General features: G+C 46.1%; 1 protein-coding gene across 23 annotated transcripts in view; it reads left to right on the top strand.

Moving 5' to 3' along the window:
• PPP6R3 (protein phosphatase 6 regulatory subunit 3) overlaps nucleotides 1-16,894 on the top strand; it is a 138,156-nt gene that overhangs the window by 36,035 nt on the left and 85,227 nt on the right. For 22 of the 23 annotated variants that reach the window (XM_019415230.2, XM_019415228.2, XM_053899362.1 and 19 more), the window contains exon 2: nucleotides 8,761-8,913. The gene's annotated coding sequence lies outside the window, so the exon portion shown is untranslated. Of the gene's footprint in view, nucleotides 1-8,760; nucleotides 8,914-11,673; nucleotides 11,786-16,894 lie in introns of all 23 variants that reach the window. The other variant, XM_019415216.2, reaches the window with a different exon arrangement.

The raw sequence follows: 16,894 nt of genomic DNA, 5'->3' as shown, positions 1-16,894 counted from the left end.
CGTTTATTTAGTTAGAGACAGACACACATGAGTGTGCGCACCTGGGTGGGGCAGAGAGAGGGAGAGAGACCATCCCATTCTTGGGTTGAGTTCTCAGTGGACAAATTCTTCCACTTTCACGGTGCCTGGCACATTTTCCAATCTCTGTACTTTTATTTAACTTACTAATCACTTGGTTACCAAGATGTCCCGCAAAAAGTTTTGATGTCTTTCTTGCCGTTGTATCCTGCCTGGATTATGGAAATCTCAGCTTTTACATCAAATTAAACTTGATGGTTTATCATGGCTGAGTCACTTGCTGGCGATTGAGATCGTGTCGCCTTGCATACCATTGCTCTCATCTTATAGGCAGAGTTGGTTCTCCGGGCTTTCCTTTGGATGCTAATTTACGAATTTATGACTTGGCTCCATTTTAATAGCAACTTAGATTGGGTTGGCTTCACGCATGACTGCAGTGATTTGAGTATCCCATAAGGTGCATAGCCAGACGATGATGTAATCTAATCAGGTGCCAAAGTTTTTACCCAAAGTACTTTACATATGTGATTGTGTTTTCAAAAAGTGACAGTATGGATTTACTGTGGATGTTTTATACTTTAATAAAGACTTTTTTTTTTTTTTGCGTTCTTGGTATGGTGATTTCTGATTAATGATTGTTTTTAAGTTGATTTATTTGGGGAGAGAGAGAGAGAGCGAGCGGGGGAGGGACAGAGAGAGAGAGGGAGAGAGAGAATCCCAAGCAGGCTCCTCACTGTCTGTGCAGAGCCTGACATGGAGCTTGATCTTACAAACCATGAGATCTTAACCTGAGCCAAAATCAAGGGTCGGACGCTTAACCGAATGAGCCACCCAGGTTCCCCATGATTAATGATTTAGAAGCCTGGGTATTCTTGCCACGGCCTGTATTAAAATGATTGGCGTTTCTGAAATTAGCTGAGTTACATGTATACGTGTATATTTAAGTATAAATATTGAAATACTAAATGTAAATATTTACATGCAAATATATCTTTAAATTTTGTTGAAAGATACCTTTGGGGGTGCCTGCATGGCTCAGTCGGTTAAGCGTCCAACCCTTGATTTAGGCTCAGGTCAGGATTTCATGGTTTGTGAGTTTGAGCCCTGCATCAGGCTCTGCGCTGACTCTGTGCTGACAGCGCGGAGCCTGCTTGGAATTCTCTCTGTCCTGGTCTCTCTCTGCCCCACCCCTCTCAAAAAAACCAACCAACAAACAAAACAAAAAACCCACACTTAATTGTTGCACTAAGACCACCACAAGACTGGAGTCATGGGTTAAATAATTATATATTAAGAAAAAGAAAGAAAGAAAGATGCCTCTGAAGTCATCCAAATTATTTATTTAGGTGGTTTCTCCCAATTATGAGTTGTTCGTTCATTTTTGATGATTTTTGCATTCAAGTTTTTGTGGATTTTTAAAATTATTATTCACACTGTGCTAGGCATTGAGGATAAGATGATGGACAAGGCCTCAAAGATGATCTTCCCATCTCATTATACTCCCTCTCTTTGGACTTGGGTGTTTTGAAAAACGTGTGCGAGAATGAATACTTACAGAAGTGAGGGGAAGACCCATGTTAAAATTTTACTCTGATCAAGCTGGCCTACCTTGGAGCTTCCCGATGTTGCTAAGAAGTCATCAAGTGACTTGCTTTTATGTGATCAGGCTTTGGGCTGGGTCGCCTCTCTGTACTTGAGAAGGTGTTTTGTTTGTGCGTGACGTAGGATATAAGGAGAAAATGCTTTCTCGTATGTTCTGCATTAGCTGTGACTTCCTCTTGTGAGTTTGCATCAGTGGGGAATATCTTGGAATCTATATTAAAAATTCACGTGACAGCATAGAGAGATTTTCATTGGCTTTTTTCCTAAGGTGAGCTTAAAAAAACAAAACCTACTTCACATAAGGGTTATTTGGAGTAAATCCTTTCTTATTATCCTCAACTGTAAAATAGGAATTAATACCTAAGAGAGTGGAAGATGCTTGCATAATGCTAGCACAAAGGATTTGTAAGGGTAGATGTTCATTGTTGCTGTTCTCAAATTCTGTGACTAAGCAGGTACATATTTAGACACTGTTGAGTTGAGAGTCTGGTTTTTTTCACTGTCTTAGGCTATACCAGTCCTCATTTCTGACTGGTAATTTTATAGGTATATTGTTCTTGAATTCTCCTTCTTGGCCTTGGTCAGAGTCAGTAGTACTGAAAAGAGGAGATGCTCGGGGCGCCTGGGTGGCTCAGTCGGTTAAAGCGTCCGACTTCGGCTCAGGTCGCGATCTCGCGGTCCGTGAGTTCGAGCCCCGCGTCGGGCTCTGGGCTGATGGCTCGGAGCCCGGAGCCTGCTTCCGATTCTGTGTCTCCCTCTCTCTGCCCCTGCCCCGTTCATGCTCTGTCTCTCTCTGTCTCAAAAATAAATTTTAAAAAAACGTTAAAAAAAAAATTTAAAAAAAAAGAAAAGAGGAGATGCTCAGCGATAGAGCCATTGGCTGTTGAAGAAAATGTGGCTCCTTCAAAGAATGGTTGGCAAAAATAAATATAAAAGTGTATTATCTCTTTCTTAAATCTTGGTTTCCTGTTTTGAAGGGGGCCCTCTGGATCCATTTCCTCTGAGAGAAGAATCTAACGATACCAATTTCTATAGACTGAATGTCGGTGTCCCCCCCAAGGTCCGTGTGTTGAAATCTCATCCTCACACATCCTCGGTGTGATGCTGTTGGGAGGTGGTTAGACCATGCGGGTGCAGCCTTTATGAAGGGGGTTTAAAAGCCCACCCCGGAGGTTTGCTGCCCCCCTCCTGCTGAGCGAGTACACCGCAAACAAGACCACCGTGAACCGTGAAGCAGGTCCTCCCCAGACGCTGAGATCTTGGGCTTTCCCAGCCTCTAGAACTGTAAGAACTAAAGTTCTGTTGTTACCAGCCACCCAGTGTGGTATTGTGCAGTGGCCTCACTAGACCAGGACGTCGGCCGTCAGAGTGCACGTTGTAGTGGCCACTGGCAAATCCCTGCTTTTCCTCCTTCAGCCCCGCAACACTGTGCTGGTGTTCCCGCGCTTCCGTACTCTCAAGAGCGCTTTGGCCAGGCCCTTCTCGTCTTCGCCCTGTAGTTACGACGTAAACCTCGGGGGTCCCTATCAGTTAAACCCCTGGGGAGAGTTGCCCCTTTTTGAGAAGGAAGTACCTGTCATCATCCTCGTGGATTCCACCTTCGCGTGTGTATCTTTAATCTTTTTTTTTAATGTTTATTTGTTTTTGAGAGAGAGAGAGAGAGACAGTGCATGAGCAGGGGAGGGACACAGAGAGAGAGAGAGAGAGACAGAGACAGAGACAGAGGCAGACCCAGAATCGGAAGCAGGCTCCAGGCTCCGAGCCGTCAGCACAGAGCCCGACGGGGGGGGGGGGGGGGCCTCAAACCCATGAACCGTGAGATCATGACCTGAGCCGAAGTCAGATGCCCTGCCACTGGCACCATATTTAAAGCCTAGATTACTTTGTTTTTATAGCAGATTCATAAATTACTGAAGCAGGAAGAACATTTAGAGTTTATTAGTCCAACTCGTTATTTCATAGATGAAGAAATGGGTACTCAGGTTAGAGGACTTAGTTTCATAGCTAGTGAGTTGCTGTTGTTAAAGCTCTCTGGTCTCAACATTTAAAAGCTTTTCCCAGTTAAGCATTCTTCTTAAAAATTTATTAAAAAAATTTTTTTGTCAGTGTTTTACACATCCACAGTTAAGAGTGAGCTAGTTCTGGGAGGTTGGATAAGAAAAACAGCTTTCTTTAGCCTCCCCACCCTCTTTTCCCTTTCCTGAAGGTAGCTTGTAGTTCTTTGAATTCTTCTGGCCAATTAAAAAATGTATTTACCTCCATATGTCTGAAGAACATATTTGAAGAGTTCATATTTGCTTACTTGTATGCTAATTTGTTTTTGGTTTTAAGCATATCTATTGATTTCCTGCCGTGAAAAGATACGGAATAAGGATTAGCTTTCTCCTCTCCCCTCCCCACAGTCTGTCTTCTCCATCTTTCCTTGATAATTTTATTACAATTTTGGTTAAATCAGTAATTAGTTTTATCATTATGACCCTGTGTGCTCTTCAATGTTAAGTGGTAAATTACAAATATTTTTCCTTTCCTAAAAATTTTTTGGTTTTCCCAGAAACAGTATCACTTCCCCCTCTAAAATTTTATGTTTGTGGTTTTTTTTAATGTTTATTTTTAAGAGACGGAGAGACAGAGTGAGTGGGGAAGAGGCAGAGAAAGAGGGAGATAAAGAATCCAAAGCAGGCTCCAGGCTCCAAGCTGTCAGCACAGAGCCTGATGATGCGGGGCTCAAACCCACCAGCTGTGAGATCAATACCTGAGCCGAAGTCAGATGCTTAACTGACTGAGCCACCCAGGCACCCCTGTTTGTTTGTTTATATGTAATCTCTCCACCCAGCGTGGGACTTCCAACTCACAACCCCAGGATCAAGAGTCACATGCTGTACCAACTGAACCAGCCAGGCACTCATCACTTTTTTATTTTTTATTTTTTGAGAGAGAGTGTGAGTGCACAAACTGCGGAGAAGGGGTAGAAGGAGAGAGAGAGAGAGAGAGAGAGAGAGAGAGAGAGAGAGAGAGAGAGAGAGAATATCTTAAGTAGGCTCCCGCCTCCCATGACCCTGCAATCATGACCTGAGCCAAAATCAAGAGTTGTACGCTCAACCGACTGAGCCACCCAGATGCCCCACCATCACTTTTCTAAGAAGCTATTAATGCACTGTTTGAGCCTCAGACTTTTAGTCAGTTACGTGTTCAGCAAGTATTCCATCAGCTTTATCTTTTCGAGGAAATCTTTCCCCGCTCCAGCCTGCCCTGCTTGCCCTCCCTGCAGGGAGCACAGTTGTCTGCCAGGATCCCAGGGATTCTCTCTGCCTCTCTCCTGCATTGACTCTCTTGTTCTTGTATTCTGTGTTGTCTTCTTTATGGCTGTCCCTCTTGTGTCAGTGGAGCACAGTCTCTGCACGGTAGCTTTCTGTGAATAAATCGTGTAGGAGGTAGATCTTTTGACTTGTGTTTCTGTGTACTCTTGGTTGATAGTTTGGCTGAGTATAGACTCCCGGGTCAGAAATCATTTTCCTTCTGTATTAGTCTGTTAATTATTCTCTGTGCCCTTTTAAATAGTATCCTGTGGGGTTTTTTTTTTTTTTTTTCCCAATGGATGTATTATCCATCTGAGGATACAATTTTTTTTTTATATTCTCTCTTCCTTGTATAGTCTTTACTCCAGCTTGTATTTTTCTGCTGTTTTGCCCTTGACTTTTCATGCTAGAGGATTTCCTGAGATGTCTGGCGATCTTTGGTTTTCCTTCATATTTAAAAGTCAGGGATACACATAGCACACACAGTTGAACAATATGGAATCACCGTCTTTCCCAGCTTTGTCCTTGGCTCTCAGATCTTCATTTCTGCATTACATTCTCCACTAAAAGAACCAGGGCTCTTTGGAAGATGGATGATTTTAGAGCTGGGGCAGAGAACGTTCAGGATGAATCTCGAACATGTTGTTATGCCAGGAAATAAGGAAGTGCTCAAAAAGCATGGAAAGCACACGGGAGTCTGCTTGAAGGGATTCTCACTGGCTGAATCTGGGACAACTTGAGTATCAGAGTGGATAATGGCATTAATAAGTAAAATAAGAACCTATGAGTCCACACTGTTAACAGAATAAAGATGAGTGGGGAGAAGGAGGCCTACCTTCCTGAAGTTAGAATGTCATCTGATGAAGGAATAGTAGACTTTCAAGAAAACACCGCTTTATAACCATCAGAGTAACAGTTGATTCAGACAAAGATTGCCAGTGGGTAGTAAAACTACTGCGTGAATGTTTTAAGGACATAATCTCAAAATATCTTCCCGCAGATTACTTACCAATTGGTTACTTGGGAGAAAACGGTTATTTTACAGTGGAGAAATATGGCACATATCGTCTTAACCGGGTGATCAGAGTGGTCACCAGTAAAGGGACAGGTTGACATGTGCCTTATGTGATACTCTGGGAAAGACAAAACTTCATTCATTCCCGCCAGAAATGCATACCCTGTAGTCTTCAAAAAGATCAAAAAATGAAAGACTAAGAAATGCTGGCGAGCTGTTTCAGACAGGAGTGGAAGGAAATGTGACATGGGATCCTGAGTGGAGGGGAGGGAAGTTGGCCACGAACGACATCATAAAACCATTGGCAGGATTAGAAAGTGAACTGTTTACTCCATAGTCAACAGGTACTGTGTTCTTGACTGTGACGTGTGCTGTGCTTGTGTTACTCACTGTCCTCGTTCTTAGGAAACACACAGTGGCGTGTTTGCGGAAAGGTCCACGAAACCTTTGCGGAAAGGTCTCAAACATTTGGGATGTTCGCGGAAAGGGAGTGGAGCGTTCAAGCAAAAGTGACCCCGTGGTCACTTGTGAGACTAGTGGAGGCTCGCTGAGAGTTTCTCGTACTGCTCTTGCAACTGTCCTGCAAATTTGCGATAAAAAGGGTTTTTAAAAAACATTTGGTTTTAATAGTAGTAGATTGGAGGCTCCCATCACAAGAGGGGTGCATTGGCTACGAACTTTCCAGCACAGCGACTAGTGGCGCTCCTTGGTTGGGAAGTGCCCACTGTCTTGGTGCTTTCAGGTTTTGTTTTTTTTTTTTTCTCAAGTTCCGTTAGCTCTGAAGACTATTGGCGCCCAGTAAGAGAATCTGGCTGGGGCTGGGGTGGGCGGTGGGGCGTGCCTGTGTCTCTGCATTTGTTCTGCACTTCCCACAGCCTTTCTGTTGTCAGGGTGGCAAGCTGTCCCCAGCTGCCCCCAGCTGTGTGACCCAGCTGAACCAGGGTCTCCCAGTTCAGAGGCCTGCCTCCTGGGGCTGGCAGGGGTGGGACAGAGGGTGAGGATGTTTAGGGATCTGAGTATTCAGGGAATAATTTCTTCAGGCAGCACTCCTTCTGCTCCCTTCCAGCACCCCTCCAACTCTGTTGCCTTCTCCTGGTCCTTGTAGATTCTGCCTTTGAAAAACAAGGCAAAACAACCCAGGTAGTCTTTTTACTGTCGATCTAGAGGCATTTCGACGTGTATTCAGTATATGCTCTTTACTCAGAGTTCCGCTGCTCCGCTCGGACACTGGCCCGTTCTGTCTTCCATCGTCTGGTCCTGTTTCTCATATTCTCCCTCCTTAGAATAACCAACTGTATTTCTTGCCATCAGTAGCATAGACCCACTCCCTTTCCTAATTAGCCTAAGTGAAAGGAGTAGGAGCAATTATTCCAGAAAAGTGGATTAAGTCTCGGCATACTTGCTCCTGTTTACTAAGCACTCAGGTTCACACTGCTCGGGAGTACCTTTGACAGCGGGATTTTTCTTTTGGCTTCCTGGATGGGCGTGTGGGGCAGGGTGAGGCCGGCAGGTTGTCCAGCTCTGCTGGGAGCCTGTGATCCGCCCACAAGCGGGAGAGGTGGGTGGTCTTGGCTCCTGGAAAAGATGACTGCGGATTAGTTTTGAGGGTCCTGCAGCCACTCAAATTAAACGCTAAAGAGAGAGAGAGAGAGAGAGTGTGTGTGTGTGTGTGTGTGTGTGTGTGTGTGTGTGTGTGCGCGCGCGCGCGCGCGCACACAAATTCTGTGGAGCACATAAGTACATCAGATTTTTATGTTCTTTTCATTTTAACCTGGGTTTGTTACTGTTTTGTTGGATTCATTTTATCGAGCAGTTAGCATTGTTTCTATTTATTACTTGATGGAAAACATTGACCTGAGTGTAGTGTGTTTTATGGAAGAAAGGTTATCACGTGAACAGCATTTTTTGTGAAATGCCTTGTAGACTGCATTCTTACAAGATCTCTCATTGGCATATTGTCCATAGTTTGAGTCTTTTTTTCCTGCAGCGTTAAGTTATAAATGAAGTGCCTTGGAAGACAGTTTATAGTCCTTTCACGTGTAGTATTTGATTCATTGACATTAGAATTTGGCTGTCTAGCTAGTACTTCAGTGACTTCAATATTCTGCTTACATTTCCTAGTAAACATTATGTTTTAACGTATTACATGGGGCTACTTGAGGGCATTTAGAGGGAGATACTTTGAAAATCTTTAAAATTCTTATTTTATTATTATTTTTATTATTTAATTTTATTACTATATTTTTAAGTTTATTTATTTATTTTCAGAGAGAGCGTGAGCAGGGAAGGAGTAGAGAGAGGGAGGGAGGGAGGGAGAAAGAGAGAGAGAGAGAGGGGAGATGAGAGAATCCCAAGCAGGCTCTTCACAGGGCTCATCGCAGGGCTAGAAGTCACGAAACTGAGATCGTGACCTAAGCTGCAACCAAGTCACACACTTAACCAACTGAGTCACCCAGCCACCCCCGAATTTGCTTTCAGTATTTTAAAGTATGGTGCCATTACTTAGCTCTGTGTTGGATAAGAATATTATTGATGTTTTCATAAGATGACGATAATACATACGTTCTTTGTTATTTGTTCACAGATGGTGATATTACGGTGTCTCTATTTCTGGGTTATTGTTTAGTGTAGGTTAAAAGCCGAGGCAGGGGGACGACAGTGCCTTTTTCCCCTGTTTTCCCACAGAAAAATTGCAGTTAACTAGAACTTTTCAATTTTCTGAGGTGTAGTTCTATGTGAATCAGGACCCTGAGACAGTATCTTTACTGACAGCTGTCGTCAGACCCAGACAGAACACGCTGTGATCATATGCTCTTTTTTTCTTTACAGAAGAGCTTCCGTTTTGCTTCCACGTCCCACTTTACTCCTGCTAATCTGCTGATGCAGTAAATTTGAAGACAACTGTTACCAGGATAACCTGTAATGGGCAAGGAGCCACAGAGAAGAAAACCTTTCTTTTAATTTTTAAACTTGGTTTGAAAGGTAAGACCATTGAGATCATCAGGCGTTTTCTTCTGTGAGTCGCATCAAGGAGAGCAGTGTTCTGGTGGGAGACCCTGGAGCCTAGAACAACCAGGGCTAGGCCAGGTACGGTGTGGTTCTGTGGCACTGGGGTGTTTTTAGGAAGTTAAATAGCAGCCTTTGTAGTTTGCTCTGGTCTGTTGTGGAATGTGCAGTGCCCACGGGATTCCTAGTTTCCTAGGGGGGGTTAATCTGGGCCCCAAGGAGCAGCCAGGCCTAGCAAGCTGGAGTAGCGCTCAGAGAAAGACGGCTCGTAGATGCCCAGCTGCTGCTCCCACATTACCTGCGAGAGAGGGAGAGAGAGAGGGGGGGAGAGAGAGAGAGAGAGTGTGTGTGTGTGTGTGTGTGTGTGTGTGTGTGTGTGTGTGTGTGTGTGAGAGAGAGAGAGAGAGAGAGAATTTGAGATAGAGAGAGAGAGAGAATTTGAGATTATTTTGTTTTTATTTTACACCAGCCACAGGACATCTCTGGTTTTTACTCAGCCGTCTGACTCCTTGTGAGTCCTAATTACTGTCATTTTGGAACTCTTCACTGAAAGTTTTTATTAAAGACCAGAGGTTGACTTGGCATATTTGACTTTTTGCTCAGTTGGCGCTTCAGAAAATGGCCCAGTAGGGTCTTTTGGGGGACATGACATATTTTTAATCCATTTTCATTTGCTCCATTGTATTTTTTTTTAAAGAACTTTTGTTTAACGTTTATTTATTTTTGAGAGACAGAGAGAGACAGGGCATGAGCGGGGGAAGAGTAGAGAGAGAGGGAAACACAGAATCCGCAGCAGGCTCCAGGCTCCGCGCTGTCAGCACAGAGCCCGACTCGGGGCTCCGACTCACAGAGCGTGAGATCGTGACCTGAGCCCAAGTCGGACGCTCAACCGACCGAGCCACCCAGACACCCCTTGCGCCATTGTGTCTTGAGGAGAAGGTGGGCGTAACCATTTCATTGGCTGCGTTTCAGGCTCCGTCATCTCAGGAGACAGTGTAGTTACTCTGTTGCAGCAGGGTCTCTGCCCCTGATCCCCAGGGCTGTCTTTCCTTCAGCCCCCCCTGAATGACCCTCCTCCAACCTCCGGCCTCCCTCTGTGCTTACACAGTGAAGCTGCACCTCCTGGGCCTGATATTTAAGGGTTCTTATTTCTCCAGCTTTCCCCCCATATTATTCTGTAAAAATCCTCACGGAGAGGATTCTCTCCTAAGTATTCATTCACCTCTGGGCACCTTTTCTCCTCAGGCTTTTTTTTCTTAAGGGGAGGGAGTGTGTTCTGGGGCCCAGCCCTTCTCTTTCTCTGCCTGGGGCTACATTCTGACCTTGTGGGTAAAGTCTTTTCGGCTTCTGACCGCGGGAATTCAGCCCATGTCGAGAGTTCAGATTTGAGAAGGTCAGGGCCATGTAGTTTAACAAGCTGTGGTCCGACCATCAGGCCGATTCACAATAAAAAAGATCATTTGTGATGCACGGGAGCTGTTGTTTTGCCTTTTTCATTTTTCATTTTTTATTTTTTTATTTTTTATTATTTTTTTTAACGTTTATTTATTTTTGAGACAGAGAGAGACAGAGCATGAACGGGGGAGGGGCAGAGAGAGAGGGAGACACAGAATCGGAAGCAGGCTCCAGGCTCTGAGCCATCAGCCCAGAGCCCGACACGGGGCTCGAACTCACGGACCGTGAGATCGTGACCTGAGCTGAAGTCGGCCGCTCAACCGACTGAGCCACCCAGGCGCCCCATCGTTTTGCCTTTTTCAGCAGCTGGTTCAGAGCTGGGGGTGACAGGAAGAGGGCACTAGTTTTAGGACCCACGGAGCCCTCCAGCTTGAATCCAGCTGGTTATTTTAGAGGCTGGGCATCTTTTTTATGTTTATTGGACCCTTGTCTGTTTGTAAATTGTAACAATCATCTACTTTTCTATTGTGATACCAGAGTTTCAAGAATGATTTCTGGGAGTGTTTCTATAATACTACACATATTAGCCTGTTAAAAATTGAGATATAATTAACATATAACGTGAGTTTTAGGCGTACAACGTGATGACTTGGTATTTGTGTACATAGTGAAATGATCACCACAGTTAGCTTAGTTGACTTCTGTCACCACACAGTTACATGTTTTTCTTGTAATGGGAACTTTTAAGATCTCATGCAGCAACTTTCAAATCTATAATACAGGATTATTAACTGTAGCCGCCATGCTGTACCTTACATCTCGTGACTTACTTATTTTATAACTTGAAATCTGTACCTTTTAACCTCCTTTACCCATTCTGTCCGTCCCCCATCATGTGGTTTTACTATTAGTCTGTGTATTTGATCCCCCTTTTTCTAGGGCTCCACTCTCTACCTTTTTTGTCAAACTTTTCTGTGTTGTTCCAGTTCCTCTGTGGCCACTCCTTTGTGAACTCTTAGAACATCTCATTAAATTATTTTAGGATTATTTTTTCTCTTCGAGCAGATTTAAACATGCCAGGAGCAAGGAGTTTTGACTTCTACTTTGTATCTAGTACTTTTTAGATGGTAGGTATCATTCCTTATTTAGTGGTAAGAGCTAAAATTATAGAGCCATTTCTCACGGTAACATTTTAAAGACTGTCTGCCTCTCTTTCTCGCTCTCTTTTTTAATTTTGTTTTTCTTTGCTGACAAAGACTCTTAGCCGTGGCAGCTTGTAGAATGCTTCTTACCGTTAGCTGTATTCCTCCCGTTTCTTTTTTCACTCCCTCTGCTCATCAGATGCTGTCTGATGCCGGGTGAACTCTTCTCTTAAGAAGTTACTCATTAGTCTCCAGGAGGCCTAGAATCAGTGCCAGGTGGCTGAGAAGGATTTCCAAAGAGGAACAGCGCTGTAAGTATAGGGTTCTTTAGACCAGGGGTTGCGAGGCCCAGAGAGGAAATATCGTAGGTTTTGTAGACCAAGAGGCAAAGAAGAGGATATTATAAAGTGTTTGTATAATAAGAGCAGATTTTCACAGATCTTACTGATGGAATTAAAAATAGAAAAATATTGGAGTTCCGTTTTCTGTAATACCGATCTGCTGATGGGAAAGGACGGGATTCTCTTTGCGGAGGGGATAACATTTTCACCGAAATGGTGTTCAGAGCCACGGTTCCCCTCTCAGACTCTACCGCACGTCTTCATCTAATCTGTTAATGCTGATCTGTAACGAGATTTACATATTTCATCTTCGGAAATGTCCTTTTACACAGATAGCTCCTGCCACGCTCCGATACTGGTCCGCAGGTACGTAGCGTCCTCACTCGTCCTCACTCGGAGAGCACCTGTGGAATTCTGTTAGATTCTGTTTCGTCGTAGATTAAGCGCTTCCCGTTCACAGGAAAAACTTCCTCAAGTGTACAGCTGTATGGATTTTGCAGCAGGAAAGCTTCCTTCACGTTTGCGTTAAGGTCTGAAAAATGCTGTTTAACTGCAGTTTGAGCGCAGAAAACGTACCCGCTGTAAACTTGTGTGAGAACAGCGATCTCCCTTCTTTTCACTCCTGAAAGCCAGTGCTAAAATGACCTTTTTTTAACCACAGTGGAGACTCTGCAGATCCGGGCTGGTTAGCCTTATAGTTGTAGGTTGAATTGATTAAGAAACATCAAGATTGCAGCCACAGGCCAGTTTCCGGAGCCATTCGGTGTTCATTAGTAGTGGTTGAGGCTTGTTTTTCTCATTCAGGAAATTTCAGTCTTGGCCCTGAGCTCAAGAAGTTGCAAAAAGAAAAACCCCATTAACCCATGATGAGCTGCTTGCTGTGTGACAGGACAGGTCAGGGTCTAAGGGCGGTTAAGTCTCCACAAGTACATGAGGTTCCCGTTGACATTACTGGCTCAGTAACACCTGAGGCATTTTAAAAACCTCTCGAAGTACCTGCTGATGAAAGTAAAAAGAAATAACCGTAAGCTTTAAACATTACATTTTCCCAGGTGTGTAAGTTTGCCCCACGAAGCTGTGTTTTGCTCTACACGTAATTTTACTGCCATCGGCTGGGACACGGATCCGCTGTGTTGTAGGGACTTCATCTTCACTCAGCTTCTCCGAAAACACTCTCCTGTGGTGGTTCCACGCGGGCCGTCCCGAGAGGCTTTTCGTCACCATCTCAGACTCCTCCAGGAAACACCAGCTGAGCTGTATCGGTGGTGCCCGTGAACTCCGCCAGAATCCAAGGAAAACCATCACTGGCCTCCTCGCGCTCGGCTGACAGGCCACTTGGAGACCAGCTTTGCTTGGAGTTTCCTTTTCCGTTTTTATTTTTGTGAAGGAATTCTGTTACGAGATTTTCCATGTCAAAGGTTGAAGTTCTGGGGCGGCTGGGTGGCTCAGTCGGTTAAGCGGCCGACTTTGGCTCAGGTCAAGATCTCGTGGTCCGTGAGCTTGAGCCCGTGTCGGGGTCTGTGCTGACAGCTCAGAGCCTGGAGCCTGCTTCGGATTCTGCGTCTCTTTCTCTCTCTGCTCCTCCCCCACTCATGCTCTATCTCTCTCTGTCTCTCAAAAATAAATTAAAAAAAAAATTTTTTTTAATGTTTAAGTTTTGGAGCACCTGGGTGGCTTAGCCGGTTAAGCGGCTGACTTTGACTTATGTCATGATCTCACAGTTTGTGAGTTCGAGCCCCATGTTGGGCTCTGTGCTGACAGCTCGGAGCCTGGAACCTGCTTTGGATTCTGTGTCTCCCTCTCTCTTTGCTCCTCCACCACTCACATCTCTCCTCTCCTCTCTCCCTCTCTCTCTCTCTCTCTCTGTCTCTCTCTCAAGAATAAACATTAAAAAAATTTTTTTTTTTATTTTTCTGGGCCACTTGAGTGACTCAGTTAAGCGTCTGACTTTGGCTCAGGTCATGATCTACTGGCTTGTGAGTTCGAGCCCTGCGTTGGGCTCTCTGCTATTAGCACAAAGCTCTTTTCGGATCCTCTGTCCCCCTGTCTTCCCCTACCCCCGCTCATCTTCCCTCCCTCCCTACCTCCCTCTCTCTCTTTCTCTCTCTGTCTCTCAAAATTAAGTAAGCAAATAATAATAATAATAATAATAATAATAATAATAAGAGCTATCCATCCGAAATGGTTAGCATTTAAAAATTTTAGGTTTTTCTGATGCTGCCTTCCTGTGCATGAGCAATACTGTGGTGACCGCCTCTTCTGGAAATGTGGACGTCGATTGTGTTCTCCTAGCACAGGTGTGGTGCGGTGGCACAACGAACACAGGGCTTTGCCAGCAGATCTCGTGACGAAGGGGTCCTCGTCCTGCTGTGCCTTAGGAGCTCGGCAGGCGAAGTCCACTTCCTCTTCTCTTGTTTGGACGTTGTGGGGACGCACGGGTGATAAGAAAATACAGTGTCACGGTTCCACACGTGGCACTCAAAGCACCGTTGACTGGTGACTGTGTCATTGTGATCTGGAAAGCAGAGGAGCGGCGCAGACATCTGTCCCACTCAGCACTGCCTTCACAGCGTGACAGCAGCCAGAGACCGTATGATTTTCACAAGTCCTAGAATGTCATGCTTCTGGTTCGCCTCCCCCAGTAAAAAACAGGAAAATCATTCTTTGCTCAGAGGCTGTATAAAAACAGGTGGCAGGCCAGATGTGGCAGCCTTGGCGTCCCGGGGCCCTGGAGTGGGTTCACACGCTGATGGCAGAAAGGCTGGGGTGGAAGAGAGACCTGATGGGGCACCTGGGAGAAGGTGCCGCTGTGGTTCTTGCCGTTGGCTGCTTGGGTCGGTCGGGCTGGTCCTGTTTTCTTCGTTTGCTCGGGTTTCGTATTCAGACTCGTGAGTGTGTGCGGCCGCCTCCTACTTGCCGCCCCCCCCCCCCCCCCCCCCCCCCCCCCCCCCCCCCCCCCCCCCCCACCCCCCCCCCCCCCCCCCCCCCCCACCCCCCCCCCCCTCCCCCCCCCGGCAGGCGAGCTCCTCTTCCGCAGCGTCCGACCTCAGACTGAGGTGACGTCACGGAGCTCTCGCTGAGTGCCAGGCGTGGCACCAGTGCCGTCAGTCTGCCTTCCTCTCGTAGCGTTCCATCCTGTACGCTGTGCGTGGTTCACGTAGGTGCATGGTTCACAACGAGAAGTGACAGTCGTCTCCTCCGTCTCTCCTGGCTTCTCCCTTCCTCGTCCCTCAGTTGCTTAACCAGGGGCTGTAGCTGGTACCTTCATCACTTAGCTGTTCTCGCACAGTTACCTCCTTTCAGGTTTTAAGTTGTGTGCCTGTAGGGAGCTGTTTCTCTAATCTGGCTGACTTTTTTGTTTTTTTGGCATTTATTCATTTTTTTTAATGTTTATTTTCTGAGAGAGACAGAGCGCGAGCAGAGGAGGGGCAGAGAGAGGGAGACACAGAATCTGGAACACGCCCCAGGCTCTGAGCTGGCAGCACAGAGCCCGACGCGGGGCTCAAACTCACGAACCGGGAGATCGTGACCCGAGCCGAATTCAGATGCTCAACCGGCTGAGCCACCCAGGCACCTTGTCGTTTATTCATTTTTTGAGAGACGAGAGACACAGCATGAGCGGGGAAGGGGCGGAGAGAGAGAGGGGAGACGCAGAATGGGAAGCAGGCTCCAGGCTCCGAGCTGTCAGCACAGAAGCCCAGTGTGGGACTCGAACCCACGAACAGTGAGATCACGACCTGAGTGGAAGTCAGAGACTTAACCGACTGAGCCACCCAGGCGCCCAAAACTGGCTGACTTCTAACAGTGAGGGTGAAGATTCACCTTGCACGTGCATAGCTTCTTTCCCTCCCTCGTCTTCCAGCATAGTCACAGCACAACTTTGCTTAAAATCGGTATAAAGATAGGTGTGTTTGAGTCCATTATTCCCTAGGGCCCTGACTTCCTCAGTACAGTTCGTCTCTGCGTGGTCACATAGATCCTGCACACACACCTCCTGTTCGGACGCATCCTTTTCAGAGCCCTCCGCCTCGTGCCTCACTCCGGGCTGGCTCCTCCGGGCAGGTGTCCCCCGTTGCTTTTCTTCTGAGGTTCGTCCTTGTCTCTCGGTGTGTGGGATCCGTGGTTCCGTGTGTTCCCCGTCTTCCTCTCATGGCTTACTGCCATGCTTTTTGAAAATATTGTATTTTTATTTTTATTTATTTTTATTTTTTAGAGAGAGCATGAGCAGTGGAGAGGGGCGGCGGGGGCGGGGGGGGAGGGAGAGAGAGAGAATGAATGAGAATCCCAAGCAGGCTCCATGCTCAGCACGGGGCCCGACCTGTACCTCAGTCCCATGACCCAGGATCATGACTGGAGTCGAAGTCAAGAATCGTCGGATGCTCAGCTGACTGAGCCACCCAAGCACCTCAATGCTTCTTTTTATTTTTTTAACTTAAAAAAATATATTTTTTAATGTTTGTTTATTTTTGAGAGAGAGAGAGCATCCGTGTACTTGCGCACAAGTCGGGGGGGCAGAGAGAGAGGGAGACACAGAATCCGAAGCAGGCTCCGGGCTCCAAGCCATCAGCACAGAGCCCGACATGGGGGTTGAACTCACTAACCTCGAGATGATGATGTAAGCCAAAGTCGGACACTTAACTGACTGAGCCACCCAGGTGCCCCTTAAAGATTTTATTTTTGGGGCGCCTGGGTGGCTCAGTCATTTGGGTGTCCAACTTTGGCTCAGGTCATGATCTCACAGCTTGTGAGTTCGAGCCCCGCGTCGGGCTCTGTGCCGACAGCTCAGAGCCCGGAGCCTGCTTCAGATTCTGCGTCTCCCTCTCTGTCTCCGCCCCTCCTCCGCTCACACTCTGTCTCTCTCTCCTTCAAAAATAAACAAACATTTTAAAAAAAGTGTTTAGTGCTTGGCACAGAAACCATCAAAAAAATTTTTTTTTATTTTTAAGTAATCTGTATACCCCACACGGGGCTCAATCCCACAACCCCAAGATCGAGAGTTGCACACTCCACCTACCGAGCCAGCCAGGCACCCCTCCTGGCGTATTGCCACGTGTTGGTGGAGCCCATTTTCCAGTAGCT

Source organism: Panthera pardus, unplaced genomic scaffold (genome assembly GCF_024362965.1).
Source record: "Panthera pardus isolate Hobbes unplaced genomic scaffold, ASM2436296v1 HiC_scaffold_12, whole genome shotgun sequence".
Classification (NCBI taxonomy): Eukaryota; Metazoa; Chordata; class Mammalia; order Carnivora; family Felidae; genus Panthera; species Panthera pardus.
Note: the sequence above shows the minus strand (reverse complement) of the source record. Positions and strands in the feature narration are given on the sequence as shown.